The sequence below is a fragment of the Zosterops lateralis genome (assembly GCF_965231275.1).
Source record: "Zosterops lateralis genome assembly, chromosome: 3".
Taxonomy (NCBI): Eukaryota; Metazoa; Chordata; class Aves; order Passeriformes; family Zosteropidae; genus Zosterops; species Zosterops lateralis.
In genome coordinates this window covers 24647844-24673782 of record NC_139764.1, presented here as the reverse complement: position 1 = coordinate 24673782, position 25939 = coordinate 24647844, and the positions used below count along the sequence as shown (strand labels likewise).

The window sequence follows — 25939 nt, the reverse complement described above, 5'->3', positions numbered from 1 at the left end:
TTAAACCACATTTCTGAACTAGAAATCTAAAGTGTTATTATGGTCTTAGCCATAGCAACACTAGAACTATAAGAAATGCAGCCACCTCCACTATATGATTTAAAATAAATACATAATTATCATTGTCATCTGGTAGCTAGGTAGAAAATTATGCATTGCATTTGTGCCACTTGTAATTCTACACAATTTGTTCCAAATCTGTTATTTGACAAGAGTGGGAAAGCACAACTGGTGGCTGGTATGCAAGGGAGTGTCTTGGGAACTGCCATAAGGTAAATAGATGTTAGTGAGTCCCTGGCCCCAAAGGCCACTCTGCAGAAGCTGAGCAGTGTTAAACACAGCTCACTTGCCAACCTGAGAGCCACCTGCAACTTCCTCCCTCTGCAGCAAACAGCAGTGCTCAGCAGACCTCAGCTGCATGGAAAGTATATTTATGCCCAACCTGTTTTCCCAGAAGGGTACAAAATACTGATTTGAAGCAGCTTAACAATAAACCAACGATAATAATAGGACATTATCCTCCTTAGCACAATTCTGCAGCTAGAGAGTGAATTTTTGGTTCAGCTGCCTTCTATAGGAAAAAAAAAGGTGCCTCTTAGATTACAATTTACCCTGTATTACTTTGTTTATAACATTTCTCCACCCTCCATGCCACCCAGAGTGAAAGAGAGTTCATGACACTTTTGATGTGTATTTTACAAAGAGTGCATTTTAAACAAGCCCGGGAGGTTAACTCAAGATCCTTTAATCCCAGCATATATCTTTGTTAAGGAAACATAGACCAACCCATTGAAAACCCCAGCCAGAAAACAGGTTTGAGAAAATCCCTCACCCTGAAAAAAAAAAAAAAAAAAAAAAAAAAAGCCTTCTCAGACCAAATTTAGTGATGTACATTCAGATTCTTTCTGCAAAAAACTCCTTGGTGGTGGCCAAGGGGACAATGGGACAGTGCCCCAGCCAACAGAGGCTGTGCTGGCTCTCCTGCCCCAGCAGCAGCCTGGCACAGCACAATAGGCTGCCGTGCCCTCACGGGTTTGCAGAGCTTTGTGGGTGCCTTGGGTGACCCTCAGCTCCCTCCTGTCCCCAACAGGCTCCCAGCACTCCGCCTTGCAGAGGAGGCCATGGGATCTTGGGAGCAGCACAAGGTCTGACAGCAGAACATCCCACACGCCTCAGGCAGCTCTCTGACAGGAAAACTTGCAAAGATGAACAGGTATCTTTGATCAGGACTGACTGAAATTAATTACCCTGTCCCTCTTCCCTGGTTTTTTGTACTATAAGGTTTTTTTTTTTTTTCTTAAAGGACACCAATATTTATGCATATAAGTAGGTGCTGCCCTAGGTTGATGTTGACCCCAAGCCCTGGAAAAACAACCCATTTTGATACAAATGACCTCCCTTACCTTCACTGACAGCTAAATGTATGTCTTCTATTCATGAAGTGAAAATGACTGGACTAATGGGCTGGCACTGTTGTCTCTCTGTCTGAAGAGGGATTTTTAGAGCTACCACACAGCCTAGTTCAGTTAAAATACACTCCAAGACCTTTTTAAACCTCAACATCTCTTCTTTCTGTATTTGCCTCTATTTTGGAACCATCAGTCCCAGGGATGAGCAGGGCATAACTGTGCAGCAAGATGAAATGCTTTGAGTTTAGTTATTCTGCAATATTTCTTTTTTACTAAAGTACCATGAATAAGCACCTTCTTATACAAAGAACCACATTAAATTATGTTTAGCCTTGGGAAAAGAGGAGTATTTTCTCTGTTTGACAAAAATAAAACCAAATCGATTTGGGGGGAATGAACAAGAGGAGAATTTCTGCTATTTTTAACCAAACCCTAAAACATTTCAACAGAAATATCACTTTACTAATGGAAATCTTTGTTTGATGTAAAATGATCCAACCAAGTTTTACTATCATTGATTTGGGATTTTTTTTTCCCTTGCATGGGCTTGCTCATTTTTCTCTGAACTCCAGTGAAAAGACACATCAGTTAGAGTAAATATGTCACAAGCCAGAATTGGATCTAGTGATCCAGCACAACCAAACTAACATTTCATAAAAAGGTTTTCAAGTCTTTTTAATAAAGACCATTTCTAAGCAATAACATTTCTTTTTTGCTCTTTTATGTCAGCCTGGAAAGAAAGCCAGCATGGAGAAAGCAGTGAATAAAACAAGCAGTATATAAAATATGATAAAATAGATGGTAGAGGAATTTATCCTCTTTTGGAAAATGAGCTTGGCTAAAGTAAACTGCAGTCTCTACAGGCTAAAATACTTGAATTCCTAGAAATATTTGCATGCCTAGAGGTAAGCCCTTACCCTCTGCTCTGGGCTTGGTAATTTTTTCCCACCACAAATGATATGCTGTCAAGATAAGATAATAAATTTTCAGTATAGCTTTTGTGAATTGCTGATTCAATCTTTGATTAATTAAAATCTTTTAACAATTTAATGTATATTTCACTGGAAATGCAGCTTGCTCTTTTTGTACTTTGTTTTTCCTAGGAAGTGTCACTGGTTTGCTGTGTCTTATCTTTTTGGTATCAGGCTGCAATTTTTAATGAGTTTTCCTTTCCAGTAACTTTGCATTATCGCTATTTTGTGGTTTTCCAGAAGCAATGGGAAGTGTTTACAGTAAAGAAATACTACCCACTTAAAGTAGCTTTGTCTGTCTGGAACTTGTGCACTGCGCCATGTTACACTCCACCCTGAAGGTTAGCAAGGGCCAGACTCCTTGCAAGAGCCAGGAAACCCAGGAGCAGCTCAGGGTGATGATTTCTGGCACGTTGTCCTCCTGCCAGGTGTGCAGCAGAGAAAAAAGACATAATAACTTTCTCAGGGTTGCAGATTACTTGCTGCCGTTTGCCAGAAGCATTTACTAATGGCATCATAGTTTCTCCCATAAACTGAATTAACCTGCCTGGAACACAGCTTACAGGAAGGGCTCAGAAATGCCGAACACCAGAAATATACAGTGGGGCAGAGGATCTCAGTTTCAAAATGCAGCAACAGCAACAAACACGGACCGAAAAAATCTCACCTAGAATAAGACCTTTCCTTCCCCTCTCTTCTCAGCCCTGGCTCAGCCGTTGGCAGAACACATGCTTGGGGAAAGGTAAGTTAAATCAAAATACCAAAACCCCCAGAAAGGCTTATTAAAGATCTGTTCTTTCCTGCTGCCAAATAGCCAGTTGTAGGAATGAAGCACAGTGGTGACACTAAGTCAAAGGATTTTTGGATCCACATCTGAAACAACTGAAGGAGCCACAGGACAGGATAGCTCCACAAAGGGGAAGCAGCAGAGGCAGGGAATGGACCACATAATTTTGATATTAATGTGATTTTTGACAGCCATTTGTACTAAATTGGAATGAATTTCCTCCGATACAGCACCACTGGAGGGATGGCTCTCTGACAAGTTGGGACAGCTTAAAAAGACTGATAAAAAAATAAAATTATCTTCCTCTCTTGCCATAGCACCTGAAGGTTTCCCCATCTGTAGGCATGACATGGTAAGGTTCCAATGCCCCTGGTCTGTTGGCATGTTTTAGGTCACACAGGTCTCATGTGTGTTGGACAGCACTGTGCATACACCACTCTGTAGCTGAGAAAATCCTACTGGAAATGGGCCTTTGCAATATCTGACTAGAACCCTCCAGCACCTGAATCATTGGATCAAATGTACATCCCGTATCCAGTGATGAAGTAACCCCTCCCCACCTTTGATTTCATGTAGTACTTTGGGTTCAATAAACTTCCTTTTGTAGGAAAAAATGTTCTGAAAAGTCCAATATGTAAGAATAAACCCGGAGCTTTCAAAACAGCACTTGCCAGGAGCATTTGCTTTCCTTCGTTATTACTGTGCCTCTACTTTCAACTGGAGGTCTGTGTGTGGCCTTCATCTAAATTCTGCCTTTAAGGATGAAAAATAGAATTTTAAATATTTGTTAGTTAAGGGCCCCAACTGCCTTTTAAAAACGTAAATACACATATCCTTGGCAGAAAAATGACAAATTCATGTTTGCATAGATGACTTTCCTTCCCGCTGTGTCCCCTCTCCCCCAGTCCTTCAAGGAATATTGTCTAAATACTCTCCAAGGGTTTTCCCTGCTCCTGGCATGCATATGAATCCCCTATTAGTGTCAGTGAGAGCTATGTCTACATATCATAAGAAGAATAGATAGCTAAATAATTAATTAGACCCTACACATAAGTATGTTTGCCTTGATGAACAGTTACTAACAACATTCATGGAAAGGTCCATTTCTAAATATTTTTAAAAACTGACCAAGTGTTTCAGTTATTAAGACTCTGCTCACAATGTAAGTGATTTAAAGCAGAGAAGTGTGGGCAGCACAGATTCCTGAAGATTTTCTACAGCAGCATCAGTTACTGATGCTGACACAGGAAAAATATAGGGAAAAGGCAATCAATGGGGCTACATTTTTGACTTGACTTAATTCATTAATATTTGAAAACATGTAAGTCTGGTTTGCCCCAGGGATTGGTAATAGGATACAAGCCTTTCACCTCTAGGTCAGCAGTTCAAAGCCAACTTTGGGCAGTACTGACTGAAAGTCATTACTATCTATCCGAACACTCTTCAAGAGTGTACGTAAAATAAGTTGGTGGTCTCTGTTTATTTCCTAATGGCTAAGGCCCTGATTCAGCAAAGCTCTTAAGCATGTACTTAATGAGAAGCAGATGTTCAAATCCTTTTGAATTTAAACATCTGAATACAGTTAAGCACGTTCTGAGCAGTCTCAGCAGCATGGGCAGGCTGGAGCGTACACAGAGGAAGGTTTGCTAAATGAGACCCTCAGTGTCAGTTGTTTGTGCACACACAAATAGAGAGAACAAGCAAGCCAGCCCATTTCCCCTTCCCCCAAATAATATTGCCCACATGCTGCACTGTATGTTAATAATGGCACAGCTCAAGAATGAGACTATCAGCCACAGAAAAGTTCCCCCTTTCATTCACCCGTACTAATGAGACCAGGTGGGGAAAAAATGTTTGCATTGCCATTATAAAGCAGAATATAAGGCCACAGAACTGTATTGCCTTTCTTGCTCCCCAGCCCATCAGCTTTCACGAGCATGGAATGTGCTTTAAAAAGGAGTGGAATAGGAACGTGGTATTTACATAACCTTCCTGCTGCTTATTCATGCATGTCCTGCGCTAAAAAATGTGTGTATATATGAATCCAGTCTGGAAGAATGTGAGCCTCATAGCCCAACCACATGCAGTATTTATCTACAGGTAAAAGGCCATTTCTTAAAAGCTAAGGCTTTTCAAGAAGGAGGTGGGGGAAACGTACTTGGGAATTTAATGATTTGAGTGCTTATTTGTACTTGAAAATCATTAGTACTGGCATATGAGCAGAAGTTTTTAAGCACTCCTGTTAAAGCCGTCATCTCACTGCTAGATTAAATACCTTCTAAGATTACCAGTGGATCAGATTTGTTTTGCTTCTTTTAAAGAGAATTGTATTCTGGGACTTTTCCATGGTGTTGCTGCTTATTGTCTTGCACGATCAAGGTCAACTGTTGTGAAATTAAAGCTAGTGTTTCAAACCACAGCAGGGTGAGAAAACCACCATTTCAATACCATGACTGTGTGTTAGTAAGGCAAGCAGAATTTCATCAGCTACGAGTGCTGCTCCTGGTCCCTAAAGACTTCTGGAATGGCTCTAGCTGTACAGCCCAGTAAGTTCTCTCACAAAGAAGAGATGGTCCCAGCACTGCTGTCCTTCAGTTGAAATCAGTGGAGTGAATTATGTCATGGGACTGAGATCAACGTCCAGAGCAGCATTTGGTAAATCTTCTGGCAGGTTTTTGCTTGAATTACAAAGAGATAGCCAGAGATCAAATTGGTTCATAATGAAATGGTCACACCCAATTTCCTGCAGTTTAAGCAACAGTTTTCCAAATATCTAATCTCAGAAGATTTCTATCTCACAGTACTTTGGGTAAGGTTTTAATAAACATCCTTTACTAAAATGCATGAAACCACTGGCCTCTATTAAATTTGCCTATTGCTAGTGGAAAATCAACATAAAAAGTCATAGTAATCAAATCTTTGGCAAGACTGAAAACTCCTCAGCCTGCAGGAATTCTCAGAAAACACTTCCTACAGCATAAATGCTCACTCTTCTTCTGGAACAATCAAGAAATGCTATTCCAAAAACTCCTTCTTCACTCAGTAACAGGATGCTTCATACTGATTCCTGTTTTGGGACTCTTTAGTACTTTGTTAAGGCTCTCCAAGACAAGCTCTGAGCTCTTTGTGCTTTGAATGAATGCACAGAATTCACTTTCTTTAATCATAAGGTACCTACAGCTTTGATTATGATGACTATATTGCTTTACACACATAGTAATTTCAAATTGAAATTTGATATTGATATTGATGTCAATTATATCAATTTGATATTGATATCAACTGAAATATCATTTTGAAACAATTTACATTGGCTTGTTTTTGATTGTCTCAAATTTGTAAGTTTTTGTTCTTTGCAGCCTATGATCAACCACTGACCTTCACAAAAGTCCAACACTTTAGACTAATAGAACACAAAACAGAAAACAGCTAGACAACAACACAATAGAACAACTAAATAGAACACAAAGGAAGTGCCTGCCACCCTGGCAGGACTGAGAAACAAGTCACTATTCAGCCAAGTGATGCTATGGCTCTTCTTTCATTTTGCACAGTTCTGTGCTATGAGAGCTCCATAACTTTGCACACAGAGTTCATGTTTATCTGGGATGCTGTTGCTGCACTCTCAGGCCAGAGATCTGCTTCTGCCCCTTTATTCCAGGAACTTTTTGTTTTATTAGTCATAGTAGCCATAGGAAATCATTAAGTATCACCAAGACACACTGATGATAAATAAAGGTTTGAGCTGCCTTTCCTTTCCCTTTCCCGTTTATGGGAGAGCTTTATCTACTATGACAGTAACCGCCAGGAGAATCAGCTTCACTCCAGTCCTATATTGTACCTTCGACTTTCCTGAGAACAAAGAGGAGGTCCTGGTTCATTATTCAAAAGTGCTGTGACTACAACTCAAAATAGAAAAGAAAGCATAACAATAGGGGCTCAATGAAGGAAACACCTGCTTTTAATTTTCCTGTAGTGTTTAAATGAAGCAAATTAGATAACCTAATTGAGGACAAAACTTTAAATCCAGGTTAGAAATCAGAGCTGTGTTACACTGCCTCAGACTGACAAGCAGGGTGAATGCGTGTTTGATTCAATTTAATTTTTGGGAGTTCCTAATTAAGTTTAAGAACTTACGTGGAAAATATGCTATTACCTGTTACAGTCCCATAACAGAATTTCTAATGTCTCTCTGCAAGTGTGTCACACCAAAACATTTTCATTGCTTATATAACAGAACCACCCCTTACACTGGAGGGGGGCACTTGCAGGATAAGGTGGTGTCCTTTAAGGGGCGTGTGGCACAGGGCAGACTTGCAAGCCTGGATGAGACACCCTGGGAGAGGCACAGACATGGTTCTGGCACATGGTTTGGCCTAACCAGCCCTGATCAGCAATAGCCTGAGGCAAGCAGCTCCCCAGGAACAGGCTTAGCCATGGAGACAGGCTTCAGTAAGCTACGAGCAAGATCCTCGCCTCGGGGAATTCCAGCATCCTTAAACACTTACAATTGTCTAACAATGCCAAAATACCTCTGAGGTCTCAACTTTTAAAACATGAGCAAATAAGACAGATAAAGCCCCAGATGAAAATATATTTAAGCACACACACAGGAGCCAAGAGGCTGAAGAACAAAGGAGCCACATTTCCGTGACTTCCAAGCCAGTGCACGGACCACTGAGGCAATGGAGCCCTGATGCTATTTCCTCTGAAGCTGGTCACTAGGCTGGAAACAGGGAGAAGCCATATGCAGGAGCCTCCTCAGCTTGTGGAGGTGGTCACAGCACTCCTGCAATCAAAGCAGTGCCATCACAGCCACCAGTGAATTAACACAGCAGCTGGACCACTTGTTTCACCAGCAGTTGTTCCACACAAGCCATAAGAGGTCCTGCAGTCCCCATGACTCTGGGATTTGCAGTGTGGTAGAGGCAGGCAGGAGGGAGGTGGCTGAAGCCCTGCAGAGCCAGAGGCTGATGCTTCTTCCTCAGCAAGAGGGCAGAAAGGGGCACACTGAAGCTCAGCACCATTTACTAGTGCAAACCCCACAGAAACCTCAGTTCTCAGGGGTTGGATGCTGCACAGTGTGAAAGTTGCACATTTATGGGCTAATCCTTTACTGTTCAGTGCTGTAGTTTAATGTTCTCCGTGTTTTCCTTTCTGCTAAATGGGAATGGAGGGGGGAAAATTAGTTTGACTTGAGAGATGTGTATTTTTCATGTTTTGGAGGGGACACTCGAAACTGGAAAATTTCCAACTAAAAAAATATATGTCCATCAGTAGTTGTCCTTCCCCTTCCTCATAACTTGGACCGTTTTCAAATTATAATGAAATATGGGAAAGATTTAAATGTGAGCAGTTTTGCCTTTCACTAGGAATACCCTGAATGACATTAGCTGGGAATAACACAGGTCTGTGTGTTTTTCTTGGAAAGTCAAAATTCATTTACTACAGACCTTTGAAAACAACACCTGTGCACTCTCCCATCTCACTCCTTCAGTATCCTCCAAAAGTCCCCAGACCCCAAATTCTTCTTTTGGGTGTTCTCAGCAGGGTTTCTGTGACCCACCCAGAGAGGGACTCTCCTTTTGAGGATCTGTGGAGGAATGCAGGAATTCCAGCCAAGGCGTTAAAAAAACATCAAGCCAATCTTGCAAGGACAGACTTGTTCTCTGATAAGAACCATTTCGTTAAGCAGAAGGGCACTTATGAAAAAGATACTTTCTATGCAGATTTTGTATTTAAACACCTAAGCACTTTAACCAAATTTACAAAAAGGCACTTGTAATTTTAGCTGACAGCCTGAGTTTGGGAAGAAACTTCTCTTTCATCTGCTTTTGCCAGTTTTTCAAGTCATATCTGCAAACAGAGCATAGAGAAAAAAATGTTTCTAAAGGTTTTGTTTTGAAGCTCTTGCCTTCCTCCTGCTTAAAGGATCATCTTCACTATTAAATCAGACTGAATGCTCAGCGGCTGTCAGTACTGTGAGTCAGACTTACCATACACGCCCATAAACCTGAATTTTGCTGTCCTTTGAATAGAACAACAAAAAATGGTAACTCTGTTAAAGAAAAGAAATTAAACTCTAACAAAATCACCCTGTGAGAACACAGCATTAGATTCCATTCTCCAGGTTCTCAGAATTCAGCAGCCTGGACACATTACCAAATTCAAAGAACCTTGCCAGGCACACTTAGTGTTCTACACCATCAGAAATCTCTACATAGACCAGCTGTAGGGCTGGAATCAGCTCAAGGCATACAAGAAGGTATGATTACACAAGATTTCTAATTCAACTTTGAAGATTCAGTAGGGATCTGATCCAAAGCTTACTGAAGTAAATGGAAAAAAATAGACTTATATCTTAGTTTAGACCTATTCAGTTTGGATATAGTTCAGAGAAGTACTCATACTTGGCAGCTGATGTAAACTAAATACATTAACCTATCATTAGAAAAAAAAGGTGCCAGAATAGATCTATATAAGGACAAATCTATGAAGTATTGCTTTATGATCTGTCTAGGCATTCTAGGATTCCAACACCTTAGCAGAGAGGTAAAACAAACTTTTGGTCTATTTATAAATGTGAAGCTTAAAGATCTGATCCTGCCTTTTTGTCAATTATTGCCACAGATAAATGCATATCTACAAATCAGCAAGGACTTTTGGTGAAATTAGTGCTGCTCCCAACACTACTTTCCATTAACTGTTATTCCTTGACACTTTCCTTCAGTGTGTAAAAGAATAAAGAATTTATCACATTAATGAGACAAAACTCCATGAAATCATTCATAGCTTATTTATGTATTTGTATTTTACCAGCAAAGTATAACAGAAATTGACTCTTAAACCATAGCAGAGTATTAATTGCTAATTAGTTTACCATTATGACTGGAATGCCTTCTAGCATTCTAAGTTTTAATCCATATAAACAGCTAAGGAATGCTCTATCTCAAAACATGTAATTATGGGGGATTATATTACACCTCCAGCATTTTGGCAAAAGATATAAAGTAATACCAGCCTTCTTGTGATTTCATAGAAACAGGAAAAAAAACCCTCTCTTCATCACTACAGCACATTTGCTGTTTAGTGGCTCCCATTTTATTTTTAAATTCAGAGATAGAGGCTTTCTGTCCCTTACAATTTTTTTTTTTCATTTACATTCTCTTTTGTTCATGTCACTCCTAAAATAGAGAGTCTAGTAGAGCTGGAATTTATTCTCAAAAATTCTAAGACAATTCCTCTACATGCCCACCATACATGCTAAATTCTTATTAATAAGAAAAATGAAAATCCAAACAAATCAACAACGCAGACCTTTGTTTTTTTGCCAATAATTAAGTGGCTGTTATGGGCACTGTCTGCTGGCTAAGGGACAGCAGATTTAAGTACCAATCATGCTTACAAGTGCCACAGTTCTTTTAGACAGAGCTCAATTTAAATCAAAGTATCTAGCCCATGGGCATTTAACTTCTTTTTGAAAAGACACAACTGTCTGAAGCATTTATTGTAAGGGGTCTAAGCCACAGAGATATAGAAGAGCAGGAGACTCTTCACTTCCCTTTCTCAGGATGATTTACTGGCTTGATACAAGAGAGATCAGCTCAAATATCTGAAATATTTAGGTCCTAGGCAACTTTCTCCCTTCCATAGGAATAGAACCCTCACAAGTGGGCACTCCACAAGAGTGAGATGAGACACGGAGAGTGGCCACTGGGGAACAGCAGAAAGGAGAACTCCCCATCCCCTTTGTCCTCCAGCCATTCAACCCACTCCTCTAAGACTTGTAATTTCCCATCAGTTTAAGCCCTGGATTTTCCTAAGTGAATGCAGGAGTTAATGACCCTGCTGACAGCCCATCCCACCCTGGTGCTGGTACCTGTGTATACCCATCCCTACACACCTGGGGCCAGGCTGCATTTCCCCAGCTCCCACCCTACCCAGGGCTCACATTATTCCCTGATTCTGTTTCTTGCCTCTAGCAACCAACCAGCACACTTCTTGCTCCTCCCCAAAAAGCAGCAACTCTGTTTTCAAAGAGGTGGAGGCTTTGGCCATGTCAGCAGCAAGAGGCTCTGCTGACCTTTGATGGTTGTCAGCTGTGCCTGTGGGCCCACCGAAGTGTCCCCTCACTTCCTGGCTGCCTTTGGACCATCTTGAAATTAAGTGATAATCTTGACTGTCCTTCTCCTCAGCCATCCTTAAGTTTCTCATTGACTCTACTAATGAAAGCCCTGATTTTCAGCATCCACTGCTGGATTACAGCCCTCCAAAAGGCCTCTCTTTCTTTTTAACCCCTTTAGAGGGGGTGCATTTGACAAGATATATCAATATTTTGCAATAAATTGATATAGTCAGCTTTTCCTATGACCTGACCAGTGAATGAACAGAGCTTTTATGAATTTTAGGCCCTGTTTTCTCCTTTTCACTTTAACAGAAACCATGGAAAAACTCCCAGACTGATGGCTTGAAATGGATTTCTGGTGGACATGTTTTTAAATCCAAGTCTTTTGCACTTTGGCAACACAGTGTCATTTTCACTTAATTTTCCTGACAACGTGCCAATAAAGCCAAAAGTCTGTTTAGCAAAAGTGAATTAAAGTGCACCTTTCTCATCTGAAGAAATAACATCTGCTGTTCTAAAGATAACTTGTTATTTCTCATGGAAACAAGATATTTAATATCTGAATCTTATTTGTTTTCATCAAAACCTGGAAAAACAACAATAAACTGACTTATTTGGGGGAAAAAAAGTTTGTTTTTGAAGCACATGCTTTAAGAAATGTAAGATCCTGCCCTTCCTGCTCTGCTTGTCACAGAAGTTTTAATTTTGAATCTTTCAGTATTCCAGTATTAGATTTGATGAATTTGATTCCAAGTGTAAGAAAGTTCTTTCATCCCATGAGTCATTCAGTTTCTGTCTGGATGGGAGTTTTACTGATTCAAAGTTTTCTGTTTCGTAAACAAGCTCATCATTTTTCTGTGGAAAATCATCACCTTACAAATGGATCTTGCAAGGGCTCTCTGCCAGCTGACTAGTGTCCTCCCCCCAAAAATTAAAATGGTTTAGGTGATCTCTTTTTAAATCCATTAAGTTAACCTAGGAGAAAATCCTTGCAATCTAAATCAGTGGAGATTTAATGGAAGTCTGTAAATTTAGCTGGAAAGTATTTTTTTAAGCAGTTGGCAGATTAAATTTCTCAATATCAACAAACCTCTAATGTCACTTAAGTCCTGGAAATAGGGTTTATTTGTCTTATGGATGAATAAAGCTCTCTCCCAAGCACTAGATTTCATTCTTTGTGAAACTGGTGTCTTATGCAACACTGAATGGATAACAAGGCATGCATTTAATACATAAAAATCAGAGTCATGAGACACTGAAAGTTAATTATAATGTAGCAGAGTTTAAGGGTCAGGATTAGCAGGCTAAGATTACTTGTCAGTCGGAGTAAAAAGACCAGGGAAGAAGAGGTCCATCACAGTAAGGTAATAAGAGAGGGCATTAAAAGGACATTTGTGGAGACTGTTTGTTTTGTTTCAGGTTTGTTTTGTTGCTGGGGGGCTTCGTGGGGTTTTTTTGTTTGTTGGGAATGCGGGGTTTTTAAAAGGAAAAAATCTGCATTTGAAAATTGGTCCCAGGTATCCAAAAATTGGAGGAAGTTATTTGATTTTTGAACTTTAAACTTCGTGTTCTTTAAATCAAAAGCTTTAACTTTGTATGCTTTTCTTTTCCTGGCATTGGTGAAGCACACTTTCCCTCTCATATAATTTCCATTCCAGCCTTGTGCTATGAAAGGAAAAACCTTATGGAAAGAACATAGTGCCTTGATTTTCTCTACATACTACATAAATAATAATAAAAAAACCTAAACAAGCCGAGCAGCACTTAGGACTAGATACATATTAAATATATGTTACAATGAGAAACAGACTGTACCAACTATAGGTCGAAGTGACATTTCATTTTCAGATACATTCCACTACCATGTCACTTTAGCAGCGTTTATCACATCAATTGCTAAAAATTAGATTGGCCTGGCAAAGAAAAAGGTAGAGAAGAAAGGTATTTGTCTTGGCTTATCCAAAAACCTTCAGCTGTTTGTATTTAGGGAGTAGAACTATTTAATATGGGACTGGTCCTCAAGACTGTCCTCAGTTTTATATTCCCTCCCTACTCTGGAAAACTTTCCAGTTGACTCCAGTGGATATTTTACTGAGGTTTAAATTTAACTGAGAGTTAGTGCAGAAAACTCTTCTGCACATGATTACTGCTGGTAATGCAATTCTTTAAAGTCAATGAGAATATTTTCTTGAATTGTCTTAAATGTTCTTTGTAACCTTGAACAAAATTTTTTACCATGAGGTCAAGAACCTTTGATAATTCATCAAAGAAGAAAAAAACATATCCTTCAGAAACCTTCACAGACAACTAAAAATATTACAAAAAGAAAAAAAAAAATTCATTTTTTCTTCTTCACCCCCAAAACAAATAAAATGTAACTGGCTATGTACTGGCTACTTAAAATAGCTGACATAGTGTCCTTGAGATACGTGGGACCAATGGCAACCTTAAAAAATAAACCTTCCTTGCATACGTGAGACATGCAGAATTTCTGGGATTTGTTGCAATTTTGTCCAACTGCTCTCTCAAGTGCACACATGCCACTATTCCTATTCCTAGCCTTTGTGGTTAGATTGCCACTAGCCAAGTTTCCAAAATAAAATCCAAAGTTCCTACAACAGACAGAAGTGTCCGCTAACACGGTCCAGTATGGTTAGAGATTAGACTGGTCGGTAAATAAAATAATACATCACTTATTAGTTACAGGCCAGGGAAAGCCAAGCCCAGGAGGTGGGGAGGATCAGCCCGCGGCTGCCAGACACCGCTAAGCCGGCACAGAGTGCTAAGTAGGGCAGCAGCAACCGAAATCAAAGGCTCACAAATTGGCAGGACACATTCTTTTGTTGCACAGTCACTGGTATTTGAAGGGTGAAATCCAAGCTGCGCTGAAGTCACCAGGAAAAGTCTCTGTGAGCCAGGACATCACCTTAATGGAAAGTAATTAACCTCGCTGTTCCTGCCAAGAGTTTGGGTCTGTGGGCACCAACCCATTAAGCCCTGAAACTCTCCTGTGCTACAAGAGCAGTCGTTGCAAAAATGTGCAGAGCATGGCAGGAAGAAAGGTTGCCCTGGCAAGGTTTGCACACTGTGGTGGTTGCATGATTATATAGGAGAGTGTTTCCTTTTCCAAGCCAATATCAATGATAATCAGCAGTGATGTGAAAAGAGATGATGAAAAATTACAAGAGGGCATTTCAAATTCAGTTTTGGCAGTAGGCAAAACTCACAGCTTCCAACATGCTCTGTCTGCAGTATGGAAAGCAGCCCAACTCAGTGCCCTGGGATCTGAAAATGGGCCTAAAAGTGTGCCCATATTTCAGGCATCCAATTTCTTCTCTGGTGGAAAAAAAAAAAAAATCACTAAAACCTAACTTATCATATTGAACGCTGTGTTTACTTCAAGATCATGTCTCTCTTTGTTGGGACCAGGAGACTTTTCAACCTTCATGCACATAACCCAGAGGTTTTCTGGAACTGCTCCCACAGCGTCCAGTAACAAAGATAACACTGAACACTCCTATGCACCATTATTTTACACTGAGTCAGGCTAGGATAACTAAAATTGGTAAGGAAGTCCATTCAGGGAGGAAGAGGTCTTGACTCATTACCATGGGAAAGACCGAAATCAAGCTGATTTAAAACTAAGTGTTCTAAAGCATGAAACAAGATGTTGTCTCCTCTGTCACTGAATAACATCTTCCAAAAGAGGTGGTCTGAAGTCTCTGCTTGGATGGAGGGATAGCAGAGGCATTTTGAAAATATAGTGGGTTTTATTTCCAAGTTTACAGAAAATATTGTCCCTACCTGTCAGATGAGCATCTGGCCATGGTGAGCCAAATAACTGTTGATTACCGTAATTCGCCGTCTCTGGAGCTGAACGTGAACATCACACATTTCCACCTTCCAGAAAATGCCCTTTCTCCCCCTCTCCCAGCAGAGACCACCACATTTCCACCAGGCCCACATTCCACTGGCATTCATCCAGCTTCCTCATGTCAGTGGGGCTATGCAGTGTTGCATTTCAGTGCAACCCTCAGGCTGCTGTTTGTCTTAGAAACACACTCTGCTCAAGGGCACTATGAAACCTGAACTCCTGTCATACACACTGGATCGCAAAACCCGGGAGAAAGTACATAGAAACAGTAGAGAAAGCTTTTCTGACTCATTGAAATCACTTCTCAAAGAAGGTCACAGACAGGCTCTGGCCACTCAGAGGAGACTTTCCCCTCTTCCCCCCTTCCCTTTACCAGCAGAAAAGTAAACAGTAACCAAAGTAAACTTGAAAAAAATTAAAATAATTACAAATTTTAAAAGACAATCGCAGCTGAAAAACTAAAAATCCATCCCAAACACCAACTTTCTACTAAACAGAATTTTAACCCTGAGAACACTCATGTATGAAAATTTCAAAGACTGAAGCAGGGGTTTTGTCAGTAAGGCAGACAGGACGTAAGTGTGTATTAGCACAGAGAGCAGATACTCATTACAGTGGGGGCTTGGGTATGGTTCTGGTTTTGCAATCAACAGTTACTGTTGTGAAAGCACAGCTCTCTTTGGGCCCTGTATTAGGATGTCAAATAATGTTCTCTAAAGTCAGTAATGTCTAGGACCATATGGAAACCCTGAAACTTATGTTATCAGCATTATTATGAATGTGTTTAACTCCTAAAGTTTCACTTAATTCAGACAAGTATCCTACAAATTGTTTTCTCTGAAGGGGATTTCAAAAAGGGTTCTGTTGTTAGGATTCAGTGATTAGAAGCAATAAACATTCATAACAGACTTTTTCTGGTACAATAACTACAGATTATAAAGGACATAGTCAAGTGAACATTGCTGAAATTGGCCTGATGTTAGATACCCAGAGCATGTTTTCAGACTTGTTGGTTCTGATCATAAATGAGCTTGTCTTCCATTTTAACTACAGTTCATTTCCAGGGAGCAATTTCTACTGTTATAAACCAGTCTGTACATGTTGTACCTAAAAGCAAATTGAGAACATTCAAAGGTGGGAAGCAGCATGTGTGTATTTCCAGAGAAAACAGCCATTTCAGCAGAAAATCATGCCTGACAGTAAATACTTGACCATAAGCAGCCTGGCAGCAGAGATGTTACATGGCATGGTGATGTATCTCCAAAAAATTAACCTGATCGATAAAAATTAACTAAGAACCTTATTTTCTTTTGGGTTTACAGGCAGTTTCAGAGAGTGTAAATCCTTCTTGGACTGAAAAAAATCTAAAAAAGTCAATGAAGTCAAGAAGGGCTTATTAAAAGCAGTGTATAGTCCATGTATTTTCACATGTCTTCCAGATAAAACATATTCTAAAACACTTCCTTTGTGTTTCTGCATGAGCAGAATTATTTTTTGGGTTGCTCATATCAGGCTTGCAATATCCCTATTCCACCTGTTTTATAACTTACTGTCACTTCTTTTATCCATAACAAGGGTGCAATGCCTACCTGAGACCTGATCTGCTCCCTTCTGCCTTTGATGTTCCTCACTCTGTGCCAGGGGTCACGGTGCTGGCAGACATGCCATGGGGTTTGAATGATTTAAAGCAACAGGTGAAAGTCCTTAAATGAGTGTATTTACCAGCACCTTTCAAGGACTCTGTATCAGCCATGCTTGATCATATTGCATGAGCGTTCTCAGATGCACTTTCCTTTGTGTTGCTGTTTAGTGGCATGGTCACATTTCATGTAAGTTTGCTATTCTGTGAATATCACATGTTCATCTTGTAAAGCTGGACTTGTGTTGATGGTTAATCTCCCGGGCTTTCATCACTCAATGAGGGACAGATGCACTTCAGTGTTAAGCAAACTATTAATATTTCCTACATTTCCCATGAAAATACTTCTGCCTGCATCTCATCCACTTACACTTTCTATCTTTTACATTCTCTTCTGCTGCCTCCTCTTAGAGCAAGTCTGAAGTCTCTTATGCCCTAAACAATTTGCTGGTTTATCTAGCTTCCTTCAAATCTTTTTTCTTAAAGAACACTTCTAGAGCTACATTATCCCACAAAGCTTTGACAGCTCATCACCCCCTGAGGCATGGCACGACCTTTGGCTAAAATTCCAGCACTGAGCTATGATCATATGCTTTTCTTTTGCACAACTGCAAATTAGAAGAATCCCTACTCTTATCTTCAAATGCTTCCCAAGATGTTACATTTGCATGACAGGTGTAACGATTGCAGACCTAATTGTGGAAAAAAAAATTAATTAAACAAATCAAATGCAAAAGCTGCAAAGTCCCCTAATGCAAGGAAAAAGATACTGAGGACTATAAAGTAGAAAGAATGTCATTAGAGGTCATCTGTAAATATTGCTCTGTCCACTAAAATAACAGACACAAAAGCAACTGTGAGAACATGCACCCCTGGTCTCAGGGTTTCAGTGCTGAAAATTTCTGTATTCAGCAAGGTAATAAAAATTTTTCCTTTTCTCTCTTGCTCTGCTTTCATTTATCTCATAGCAATATAAATGCACTTATCATGCAAAGTAAAGACTAAACAAAAAAAAATTATTCCCAGATAAGGAATTATTCCCAGTCAGTCAGGATTTCCTTGCCAGACAATAAGATATTTACTGTACACAGAACAGCAAGATTGGCTCCTAATGCTGATAATAGAAGCTATGCTGATAAAAGGCTGGAGAACAGATCAGGAACTAGGAACAGTCTGTTTTAATCCATGCTACACAATTGTTTAGTCATAAACCTGACCGGAATGTTACACAACTCAACACCTCTTCCCGCTACAATGGGCTTCTAGTATGTAGCTCTAATGCTGTAAATAATTTTTTAGTAGTTCCAGTAGTCTCAAAGAGAAAGATGAAGGGATCATTCAAATGCGTCCTTGAGTTCCTGGCAGCATCCTGTAGCACATCAAGAACTTAACGTTTTCAGGTGTTTAAATATCAGTGAAGTACATTTAAATTAAGGACTTCTAATAAAAAATAAATAATTAAAAGCTGCAGAAATTAAACACACACTCTTGGCTTCAGATTCCATTTGCAGATTGATAATGATCAGCACCTATAAATCCTCATGGGCAGTGAAACGCTGGAAGGGAGAGAGAATGTTTTCAACAATAGCTGATGTCTGCATCAGCAACAAAAGCAGTCTCTGAGCACTGGCATCAAGGAGCATTTGATGTGAACAAAGTGACATCTTGTTTCATCAAAGGTTAATGAGTACAGCAGCTCTGTCAGCAATACATTAAGACAGCAGTGTCACTGTTCGTCATACTTGGTGAGTTCAAGGCAGACTGCAAGCATCACCATTCGCCCATTTGTCGGGGTTTCTGTTCTCTCCCGGCTCAGTAAGTTTAATGTGACAAGTTAGAATTTCCCCATAAGCAACTCTTATACTGTTTTTCTGTAGAGCAAAAGTGTTTTTGTAAGTCTGGTATTTGTTCTGACTGGAAGAGTAGAGGTTTTTCTCAGTAAATTTAGTTAAACTAGAAAGTATTAGAGAAGATGTAATAAAATATTATTAACCTTTTCTTTTGTTTTACAGTTTTCTGATAAAAACCTTTTAATGGATTTTTTTAATATAATATTGCTGAGTAAGACTTTCTTTCCAAGCAAATATATTTGTGCAAAACTTAAAATCTGGATGTTTATTCATAACTGTCCATGAAAATGAATGGAAAAGTTTATATCAGCACTAATGGGAAAACAAAAACCCAAGCAGCAGTGAATTGCTGAATAGTCAAATTTTCAGGACTATGCACAAATTCTGCTATTAGACCCAGTGTCGCTGGGCTGTGCTCAAAGATATTACAACTGACTTCTGGGCTGGCAGTGATTTATGTCAGTACCTCTAGGAAAATATTATGGGGCTAAACAAGCACCTGATTACAGGGAAGATTAAATAAGACTGCATGCATGAATAAGGGTTTGGGACCAGAACCTTTGATGCAATAGCACTTGTTGAATTCTGTCATCCAAGCTCACAACAAACAGTGACTTGTTTCTCTGATGGATAATGCCTTTCTACAATACTAATATTTCTCTAGCTGTGGACATGACACGGATGCTGCTTCTTCACTTCATGTGCCATCAGCTTCCAGTATCCATGACTGAAGCCAAGGATGAGAAGCTTCTTTCTGTTTGGGAGCTGCCCAGATGAGGTAAAAAATGTTTGTAGCCTTTAGCAAGGCAATAGTGCTATGTGATGTTTATTGTGCTACCATTCTATGAGGGGATGCTCATAATGCTGCTGAAAGTGCTTCTGAGTCCCGATGCTATTGGCAAGCTGGGGCTATTTTCAAAGGCTTTGGTACTCTCCTCTGAGGGCTGAATGACTCATTTAGGATAGTTTCTATTAGCAACTTTGCTTTGCATAAGACAAACTTTCAGCTATGTCAGTCTCCAGCTAGACAAACCTTAACAGCTTAGTGCACAAAGGTCTTGTTTGAATCACTGCATATCTGAGTTTCACAAGACAACCTGTACTTTATGGAATAATCATAGAAAGGGTGGTTCAAATGGAGCTCAGGAGGCCTTGCAGTTATCAGGTATTCTTATGTAATTCCTGACAGACACTTGCATAATACTGTTCTAAAAACCAGTGGTTTTTAAAACAGAGGTTGTAGAGGTCCCACCTAATCCATTCAACCTTTGCATTAGAAAGGTTCCCTCTCTCACATAAAATATCTACCTTACCTTTTTCTTGCTGCTAATGCTTGATTTTGTCACTTTGAACAAGTAAGTCAGACTATTGCTCTCCTCCCTGCTGCCCCTTGTAAAGCTAACCAGATATTATTTTGTCTTCTCTGGATAGTTCAGTGTTGCACAGAACTAGGAGTCCTATACATAACTTTTCCCATTTCCTCTGTAGGAAGCTGTAGCAGCTTTACTGAATCAGATTATACTGTGATAAGGATTTTAATTTGCACCTCACCTGTTCTATTCATGCACAAAGCAGTCCCATCCGTGCTGTAAATCTTATTCTTTCACTTTTTGGATAGAATTCCACCCCATTTGCCAAGGATAAAGATAGCTTCAAGTTTGGAGATACTCTTTTGGCAAGTCCATTATATGGTTTTCAAAAGCAGAGGGAATGAAGGCAGGAATGACTTTTGCCCTGGTTTCCTAAGGATAAGAGACCTACACAATCATGCTACACAAGACTTTCAGTCCACTCATCCCACCCCCATAACAACTTCTGATCTTTTAGGTCATGTCAGCCTAATTTGACAGGAATGAGGAGTTCAAAGACTGAGTTTCTGCAAGACTTGGCGGGAAGGGGAAGAAAAAAAAAAAGAGCAACCAAGTAAGAACAAGCATATGAAACAGAATAAGCAGATAACATGTGAGATATTCAGAATCCTTTTAGGAGAGACATTAACAAAATATCTGTTTTTCAGGACAAATTTCCCTTGAAGAGCTGGAGTAGCCTAGAGCACATATTGGGCTTCCCAGTTCCAGTACTCCTGAATCCATTTGCACTAACACAGAAAATAAGACATTAAATTCTGTGTGAATAGGGTTACTATTTCTGTGAAGCACCTTTCACCAATAGATCTGAAAGCATGTGACAGAAGAAGGCCTTGAGCATTATCTCTGGTTCATGAGGAACTGAGAGGTGATGCAACTTTCCTGAGGTCACTAGATCAATGGAGAACTCAGGTGGCCCTGGAGCAGTTTTCCGTACTGCTCCAGGAACACCTCAAATAGAATCAGGTTACTTTTATTTTGCTATCCTATTTTTCCCTCTGTAGACTTCACACTCACATGGGAGAGTGATCTAAGTTACTTTCTTTTTACCTGGCAGACACAAACCAACAGAAAATAGCACATCTCAGATTATGACAACGGTATTCAAGTGAGCATCCAAATGTTGAAGAAATCCAACAAAGATGGTTACTTTTAAAAATTAAGTTATTGCTGTCTGAATTAAGCAAGGTAGTTCCAAAATCAGCTCCAGCCCCAGATGATTGAGGGCAGAAACACTTGCTGAATTCTGGGTTGAGTTTACTACACTTGTCCAGAGAAGGACAATTTGCTTCCACATAAAAACCATGTAATCCTTGTGTCCTCTTAATCTGAACATATGATTTGCTTACCTTTAGATATAGTCTAGGATATTATATAGCCTTAACAGTTGTATTCAGCTACCCTAAATAATTCTGTTCCATAATCAATATCCATCCACAACCAGTTTCTAAAAATCATTCTGTCTGAAAAAAGTCACACTGAAAATGAAATTTCACGAGGTATCCATACTCATTTTATCAGAACCTCTTTTATTAATCCAGACAAATCCATTCAGTATCAATGATTGAGGATAAAACACAAAACAGTGTTCACCTGCTAAATATTAGCAACAAAGAATGATTCATTGGAAATAACCCTTCAATTTGCAATTCCATCCAAATAACTAAATCAATTAATTGCTAAAAGCACTGAATCCCAATGACATCTCTAAGATGTCAGGAAGGGGAAAAAAGCTAACTCTTACCATACAACTGCATTTAAAACTAAATCACCCAGCAGCCTCCCATACACATCACAAGTGGTCCTTCTCATATCTTCACTTCAACTATGCAGATATGAAGAAACTTAAGTTGGTAGGAGATGGCCATCGAGGAGAGTTGATAACAGTAAGTGGTACTTGAGTTTTAAATCTAGTTAGAGATATCTTATTCTGGCCATACCAAGATCTTGGCATGTCTGTGCCTTCATCAGCACAAGTATAACAATGCTAATGTTGGGATTACTGTCCTGAGCCCCAGTGAAGCAGCCAGCCCTTCTCTCCAAGACAGGCATTCACCTCTGGGACTGGCGGGCTGAGCTGGCCAAGCAGAATCCTGACTACAACTGAGATGCTGCATCACAGCTATTCCGAATGCATTTTATGCTTACACATTTATCTACTTCTGCTTGGATGTTTTTATTTGAATTTTCTTTTTTTCATTGTAGTTTTGGGCACTGTTTCACTAAGACACTTTAGCAAGTGTTTAATTTTCATCACATAAGTAACGGAGCCATCTTGTACAAAGCAGGGCTTCTACAACATAGTCTTTTTCCACCTTACATGCAAAAAGGACTTAAGAGTGTTTATGCCTTGTGTTATACATTGTTCTAGTAACAGAAGCAGAGCTACTGGCAGCAGTCACCATCCCAATACTGCTGCATCACTGGAACTCATATCTGATCTGGAAAAGTCCTTTTATTCAGCTCCTGTGCCCTTTACTATGGCCATCACCAGTAGTTTTGAAAAGGGAACTTCTCTTTTTGAATCCTCTGCTTCAATTCCCTATCAACACACAGCTTTTAAACCAGTACATACGCACACACACAGTGTTAAAACCAGGACAAATACAGGAGAAAGAAAAAAGGAGAAAAATAAGATTTTTTTTCTGTCAGAGGAATCTCTAGTCTAATGTGGTGCCTCCTGAAATTAAGGACAAAGACATGGACCAGAACAACATTCTGAAAATGACAGCACACAGCAAGAATCTGCATTGATATGTAATATACAGAAATGTTCAGATTTCAATAAAGAACATACACTGTTAATTAGGTTTGAGTTGAAAATAATATCAAACACTCTGTGGGGATTAGAACAAAGACTGAGCATGCACTTACACTGAGGGTGATTTTAGTCAGTCTTTTTGTGGGTTAAAATTAATGAAAGGAGAGAAAAAGCCAATGGAATATGAATAGAAACTGAATTGTTCAATTAACCCAAGTGATTTTTAGATGTATAATCAATTTCAGAGCCTAACACTTACTGCTTTCAATAGCTGTTTTAAACACTGCTTGGTATGTTAAGGATTATGTGCATGCTTGAATGTAAGTAAGAATTTGAGATTTGGATTATTTCTTTGATCATTTAGGGTATGGCATCACTGCCCCAGATGTGCATATCTAAATGGGATGACATGAGTAAGGCTAGTCGTGTGCATGTGTGGTGGCCACAGCCTGCACAGACAGTAGGGAACTTCAGGGCTGAAGGCATCATTCTGCATGTTTGGTTTAAGTGAGGGACTTTCAGGCTGGTAACTTTTACAGTTCAAATAATCTGTCTCAAATAATCAAGCACAGAGATAGTGTTGCCAAACACTGGGTTTACAAGTTTCCAAACCTGTGCTTTTAATGCACACAAGAGATATTCTTCACATTTTATTTGCAGGCTTGGGTGCCACTCTGGAAGTCATCTGATGTCAGCAGATGAGCAGAGTTGATGTCTAAAAAGAGGTGCACAAGATACGAAAGTCCTTGTGTCAAATTTTACCTGATTTCACGGTGTGAAAATGTCAAAATCAGTTTGAAATTCAACTGATCCATGAATAATATAAAAGTTCCACAAAACTATAAGGTAGAAGTATACTACATAAACCCTCAGCATCAAATTATCCACTAATAAAAATGCACAACATATCTACCTTCCTGTCTAGTTTCTGTACATTTTCCACATACTTGTGTAATGGAGATTTTCTTTAAAAAAGATACACTGATTTGAATAATGTAATCCAAGATTTTACTTTGAAAACCAATCAACATGTAGGCACTGCCAAGAAGAGAATTTAGGGCTGAGTTCTTTTTTGTGTGTGCATCACTTACAAACTATTGTTGTCTTCCAGGTTTTTTTTGTAGAGTTCCTGTTTTGTCTATTGACATTGCCTACCTCTTGTCATATATTTTCCCCCATGACTCGCTCGGGACAGGATCATCTTGCTTGCACAAAGTTTGGCACAGCTGTGTCCTGACCCATGATGAAGGCTCTGAGTGCTGAATATCATAAGAAAGAGTCAAAAACTGCAGCAGTTCTTTGAAAAAAGGATAAACACCATCATTTTTAGAGCAATGACAACTACTTGTTTGATAGTCTACATTTTAGACCTGCAAAATAGCTAGAGGAATCAATTCTTACTAAAAGAATTACGTTTTTATCACTGTAGATGCCAAAGGAAATAAATGCTGACCAGGAGAGAGAAGGTAGATGGATTATTCGGACAAGACAGACATCTCCAAATGGAAAAAGCTTCACGAAATCTGCTCTTGACCAATTCAGGACTTCCTTTTCCCTAATGGTAATTTTAAACAACTGTGTTAATGGCAATTGCAAATAGGGCACTGTGAGTTTGGAGATACTATGTAGATATAGTAATGACAGTCTAGTGGCCAGCATAGCTTCAGAGATGTATGCACAGAACACAAAAATCTTCCAGCCAGACACATCTAAGAAGGTGCTACTGCCTGAGAAAGCACTTCCCAACACCGCCTGGCATGAAAGCACCAACTAGAGAAATATAACCAAGACAGACAGTAGGGCATATAGGAAGGAAACATTTTACAACAATTAAATTTATTCAATTAAAGACCCATTCAACACTGTGAAGGAAAAAATAAATCTGGCTAAAAAGCCCCACAAGGTAAACTTCCTAGACAATTAGCTTTTGTTTTCTCTGTTTGGACATTCAATCTGTCATCGCAATGTCTTTGAAACCTTTACAACGAAGACAGGTTACAATGGAGCAAAGGAGACAAAAGTTGGTGATAGACAAGGTCCAGAAAGGATTTTTATAAGCTGAAATCAATTTTATCAAAGAAATCAGTGAAGAATCATACTTCAAACTAATTCAAACCATACACATATTTCTTTTTTTCAATCATTTCTGAATATTTTGGAATAAAGAGAATAGTTCTGGGCAGTAAAACTAAATTGAAATTATAGTCAGAAGTTACAGGAGCACTCAAAATTATTTCTTTTGCGATTTTCCAAATAGTTTGCTGAATTTTCTTCTCAGATATGCATTGCCATGTGGCAGGAGAAAAGCCAAGGCTGACTGGAAATCCGAACACAGGGGTGTTTGTGAGGCCACATGTGAGAAATGTAGGTTACACTACGCTTTGCTTTTGGCATCTAAGAAACTTGTCTGAGTGAACATACCTGCCAAAAGTTACATTAGCAACAAGGTATCTTGTGTCTGTGCCAACAAATTTCCCTTCAAACATGGAAATAACTTACCCCACGTGTCTGGCCTCCACTGATGCTTTGAAAGCTGAAAAATATCTGCTGCAAATTAATTTGAGTTTTTGCTTTGGATGAAGGGACCAGTCTGCTGACTTGATGGTATTTGGGGCACAAGGTGAGGGACTGAGAGAACTGGATTTGTCCCAACTTGAGAAGGCAAAATGAGATCTCATGATTTTATTAATCTAACTAATATGTGCTTCTAGAGAAGACAGAGCCAAACTTCTGGAGGTGCACAGGAAAGAGGCAATAAACACAGGATGCAACCAAGGAAATTCCAATTAGGTTTTAGGAATTTTTTTTCATCATCAGAGTGGTCACAGACTCAAACAGATGTGCAGAAGGACAAGGAGTCTCCATTCTCACAGGTGTTTAAAACTGAACTGGATGCAGTCAAAGTTATCTTTGTAGCTGGATCTAATTTCAAAGCTGGATCTGCTCTAAACATGCCTGTTGGACCAGGCAATTTCCAAGGATGAGTTATTCCCTGATAGAGAGAGCTGCTGCAAGGCTGCTCTGCTCCATTAGAAAAGTGCCTCATAAGAAACAGGCCCTGATCTTAACAGCATCAACAACAAAGCATCAACTTTTAGATGCTTCTCTCTGGCCCCATATGCCAGCAGGTTATTAAGAAGGGTTACTGGATTGCAG

At 39.5% G+C, this 25939-nt stretch overlaps 1 long non-coding RNA gene across 7 annotated transcripts; it reads left to right on the top strand.

Moving 5' to 3' along the window:
• The first annotated feature begins 12547 nt into the window (after positions 1-12547).
• Positions 12548-24328, top strand: LOC310907737. Of its 7 annotated transcripts, none has more exons than XR_014589714.1 (5): positions 12548-12656; positions 19320-19433; positions 21080-21130; positions 23444-23629; positions 24213-24322. It is a non-coding gene; the product is annotated as an uncharacterized lncRNA (long non-coding RNA). The 7 variants fall into 7 exon arrangements; XR_014589715.1 differs by lacking the exon at positions 24213-24322 and adding an exon at positions 23895-24173; XR_014589717.1 differs by lacking the exon at positions 24213-24322 and adding an exon at positions 23895-23909 and having other exon boundaries at positions 23444-23508.
• The last annotated feature ends 1611 nt before the right edge of the window (positions 24329-25939 follow it).